Genomic DNA, 5,000 nt, shown 5'->3' with positions numbered 1-5,000 from the left:
CTCCAGTGGCTCTGCCGCACGAAGCCGTGGACCGGCAATGACTCCACCCGCACCCGTTCGTGCACCACCCCAACCGCCAAACTCGCACCTCCAGCGGATGAACGGCGGAAGTTTCCCGCACTCGTAAAGTGCAATCCACCCCTATAACTTGCGTTTCATGAAGAGTTATTTCCAATATGCGACATTCCCGCTGTCCCTATACATGAGCCGCGACCTGTACCACTTACGAGCGAGAGACGCGATCGCGTTGCTCACTGTACGGCGTCCGATACCGAGCCATCAGCATGTCGGTCCCCATGCGCGTTGCACTCGCACTCGCAGTCGCAAAAACGTGGGGCAAATATATTACGCGGAAGAGCTATAACAGACCGAGCCCCACTGCATGGGGAGAGTCTTTGTCACTAATGTACACAGATGGAACATTTTGGACTGGAACCAGATTACCCGTACACACGGCGCTGATTAGTAATCAATGCAGAGCCATCAAACTACAGCAAATATACACAACTGTCCGTATACATGCTGAAAGAGTCTGCCCACAATGGGAACCACACGTCAGCCAGACACTCTGATCACGCACCACTCTCTGCTTCTAACGGGCGCACATACAATATGTAAGCACCAGCATGGAACAACATCCAGTGCATCTTCTCCGCCACATTACACAATCCACACTATCACAACCAGACCAGGAGGTCCATGCGGAAAATACAATATCCCAGCCTTTCGACATCCACCATTGCGCAGACCAGGCACCAACACCCACACATGTCCTATACAACGGTGCACCCAACATCACAATAGTACCTCCTGTCACAGCGCACAAACAATGACATGAGTCAAAGACACAGGTCTCACACAAGCATAGAATTGGAGCGCCGCCTCTAATAAGCCAAAGGTGCATCCTGACGTGACAAATCTGATCATGTCACAAGCATTCACTTACTATAATCACTATCAAGGAACCTGCCGCCCCCGCCCCCCCCCCCTACACCTTTCCTTACAACAACGTGTAACCTAACCTAACCTAACCTATGTTGTACCTTAACCTAACCTATGTTGTACCTTAACCTAACCTATGTTGTACCTTAACCTAACCTATGTTGTACCTTAACCTAACCTATGTTGTACCTTAACCTAACCTATGTTGTACCTTAACCTAACCTATGTTGTACCTTAACCTAACCTATGTTGTACCTTAACCTAACCTATGTTGTACCTTAACCTAACCTATGTTGTACCTTAACCTAACCTATGTTGTACCTTAACCTAACCCATGTTGTACCTTAACCTAACCCATGTTGTACCTTAACCTAACCCATGTTGTACCTTAACCTAACCCATGTTGTACCTTAACCTAACCCATGTTGTACCTTAACCTAACCCATGTTGTACCTTAACCTAACCCATGTTGTACCTTAACCTAACCCATGTTGTACCTTAACCTAACCCATGTTGTACCTTAACCTAACCCATGTTGTGCCTTAACCTAACCCATGTTGTGCCTTAACCTAACCCATGTTGTGCCTTAACCTAACCCATGTTGTGCCTTAACCTAACCCATGTTGTGCCCTAACCTAACCCATGTTGTGCCCTAACCTAACCCATGTTGTGCCCTAACCTAACCCATGTTGTGCCCTAACCTAACCCATGTTGTCCCCTAACCTAACCCATGTTGTCCCCTAACCTAACCCATGTTGTCCCCTAACCTAACCCATGTTGTGCCCTAACGTAACCCATGTTGTGCCTTAACGTAACCCATGTTGTGCCTTAACGTAACCCATGTTGTGCCTTAACGTAACCCACGTTGTCCGCTAACGTAACCCACGTTGTCCGCTAACGTAACCCACGTTGTCGCCTAAACCTGCTCTGTAATTGTTATACGACTCGTTCAATTAGTGTAGTGTTGCCCACCCGCAACCCTCGCAATATAGTTCGCTACTCGCACTGCCCGCTCCCCTGTGTATCGCTTCATGTTAAACACCTTGCAAGTCTTGCTGACTTTCCACATGCTCCTGCTGTACACTGTAATGTGGATGGCAGCAGGACGTACATGCCGCCCCCCCCCCCCCCCACCCCTCCCCACGTCCCCACGTCCCCACCTTGCCCCCTGCCTTCGCAAGCTGGTTGGTGACAAGTTTGCATGTTCAATGCCCTTCGCATGCGACGTACGCAGGCTACGTTGTGGTGCGGCCTGTGTCAACTGTCCGCTGATGTCGTACGCGTGAACCACAATCTGTACTGCACATTCGTCCTTATGTACTGAATGATACATCGTGGCACATGTGTGACCGTACAACGACTGCGCCCAAAAACGGCGGACCATACAGTGCAAATATTGTGCACGCAGCTACGTGTCGTCTCCCTATGAGAGCTGGATTGCAGTGTGGTACGCCATAGAGACGTGTGGGAGGAACGGACGCCGTGGATGGCGATCAGCATGAGCTGTGTGTTGATGTATTCGGACCTAGTCGTCTCTCCTCAAACACCGTGATAGCATGGTGCACCGCGTTCCATATCTGCGACATGCTACAGAGGCCGGTTGACAGTCGTTCGAGCAATGGACATCGCATACGTACGGGGGCCACCTTCCACGTATTGTCTAGGCGTGCACATTTTGTTGCGTGTATGTGGGCAGACGTAGTGTGGCGTGACACCTGACACAGGCATGCAATAATCGTTGAAGTTGCTAATGGCGATGGACGCCTACGTTTTCTGGTGAAGTTACGCAAATGAAGAAATGGTAACCCGTTGTGGTGCGGTTGTTCTCGCTAGGGGTGAATCGGTGATGGCGACGATAGGTTGAGGTACTAACCGGTTGTTCCAGCGATACCCACCATGCCGATGAAACTGAACGGCATCTGGGTGTGAAGCGATACGCGGTGGTGGCTGGGTGGGACCGTCCCCGGCCGGTGAGGGGGCGCCTCCCGGCGTGCTGGCCGCGCGGTGCGTGGGCGCACGCGCTACAGCCGGCTGGTGGGGGCGGCCAGTGGCAGGCGCGCCGGCCGACGGACGCGGCAGGCGTCGCAGCTGCGCGCCGGCGCACCCTGCGCGCGGCGCCGTGCGGCCAAAGTAGGTCCTCGCGGGCCCGGTGCGAAGCGCGGTGGACATCTTCAGTGTGCTGGTCCGATTGAGGACTGTGTGCGTTGAGGATGCGCCGCCGCCCGGCGCTCGGCGCCGCGACGCCGTCTGCTGCTCGGTCGCCCCAGCGGTTCTCGCTGGTGGTTTGTATCGCAGCTGTGCGGATGTGTTGGCGCGTGCGCTGTGCTGGGAGAGTTCGCTTCGGCACCCAAGTGGGGCTTTTGTCCTTCTGTGGCGCTGGCGTTGGAGCTGCCGGTCACCGTAGGTGGCGCGTGTTGTCTCCCGCCGGCAATGCCACGACAGCACGCTCCCGGGCCTCTGTCGGCAGCGGCAAGCTCAGTTGGGAGCACGGGTGGTCGCACCGAAAGCGTCTACTCGCCTAACTCCGGGCGATTGCGCCTCTCTCGAACCCGACCAAGTACTTGGGACGGCGCTGCGCGCCGCCGGGACCTGAGAGGGTTTCGAGGTGTATTGTGCAGGGGAGCTCAGCCTCCTCCTGTTTGCAGAATGATTGAGCGGACGCTTGCGTGTTCGCGCGGGCCCCCGGGACACACTCCCGGGCGGCCGGCTGCTCAGCTCTAGTTGGCGCAGCTCCCTGGTTGATCCTGCCAGTAGTCATATGCTTGTCTCAAAGATTAAGCCATGCATGTCTCAGTACAAGCCGCATTAAGGTGAAACCGCGAATGGCTCATTAAATCAGTTATGGTTCCTTAGATCGTACCCACGTTACTTGGATAACTGTGGTAATTCTAGAGCTAATACATGCAAACAGAGTCCCGACCAGAGATGGAAGGGACGCTTTTATTAGATCAAAACCAATCGGTCGGCTCGTCCGGTCCGTTTGCCTTGGTGACTCTGAATAACTTTGGGCTGATCGCACGGTCCTCGTACCGGCGACGCATCTTTCAAATGTCTGCCTTATCAACTGTCGATGGTAGGTTCTGCGCCTACCATGGTTGTAACGGGTAACGGGGAATCAGGGTTCGATTCCGGAGAGGGAGCCTGAGAAACGGCTACCACATCCAAGGAAGGCAGCAGGCGCGCAAATTACCCACTCCCGGCACGGGGAGGTAGTGACGAAAAATAACGATACGGGACTCATCCGAGGCCCCGTAATCGGAATGAGTACACTTTAAATCCTTTAACGAGTATCTATTGGAGGGCAAGTCTGGTGCCAGCAGCCGCGGTAATTCCAGCTCCAATAGCGTATATTAAAGTTGTTGCGGTTAAAAAGCTCGTAGTTGGATTTGTGTCCCACGCTGTTGGTTCACCGCCCGTCGGTGTTTAACTGGCATGTATCGTGGGACGTCCTGCCGGTGGGGCGAGCCGAAGGCGTGCGACCGCCTCGTGCGTGCTCGTGCGTCCCGAGGCGGACCCCGTTGAAATCCTACCAGGGTGCTCTTTATTGAGTGTCTCGGTGGGCCGGCACGTTTACTTTGAACAAATTAGAGTGCTTAAAGCAGGCAAGCCCGCCTGAATACTGTGTGCATGGAATAATGGAATAGGACCTCGGTTCTATTTTGTTGGTTTTCGGAACCCGAGGTAATGATTAATAGGGACAGGCGGGGGCATTCGTATTGCGACGTTAGAGGTGAAATTCTTGGATCGTCGCAAGACGAACAGAAGCGAAAGCATTTGCCAAGTATGTTTTCATTAATCAAGAACGAAAGTTAGAGGTTCGAAGGCGATCAGATACCGCCCTAGTTCTAACCATAAACGATGCCAGCCAGCGATCCGCCGCAGTTCCTCCGATGACTCGGCGGGCAGCCTCCGGGAAACCAAAGCTTTTGGGTTCCGGGGGAAGTATGGTTGCAAAGCTGAAACTTAAAGGAATTGACGGAAGGGCACCACCAGGAGTGGAGCCTGCGGCTTAATTTGACTCAACACGGGAAACCTCACCAGGCCCGGACACCGGAAGG

The 5,000-nt window shown here is 53.7% G+C and overlaps 1 non-coding gene across 1 annotated transcript in view; it reads left to right on the top strand.

Annotated features, from left to right (window-relative positions):
• Window positions 1-3,673: 3,673 nt before the first annotated feature.
• The window catches only part of LOC124773185, a 1,909-nt gene continuing 582 nt past the window's right edge, over window positions 3,674-5,000 (top strand). Inside the window, exon 1 of the ribosomal RNA XR_007014514.1 lies at window positions 3,674-5,000. This exon is cut by the window's right edge and continues 582 nt beyond it. This is a non-coding gene — a ribosomal RNA (small subunit ribosomal RNA).

The sequence above is a fragment of the Schistocerca piceifrons genome, unplaced genomic scaffold, assembly GCF_021461385.2.
Source record: "Schistocerca piceifrons isolate TAMUIC-IGC-003096 unplaced genomic scaffold, iqSchPice1.1 HiC_scaffold_948, whole genome shotgun sequence".
NCBI lineage: Eukaryota > Metazoa > Arthropoda > Insecta > Orthoptera > Acrididae > Schistocerca > Schistocerca piceifrons.
The sequence above is the reverse complement of the archived record's forward strand: the minus strand, read 5'-3'. Positions and strand labels throughout refer to the sequence as shown.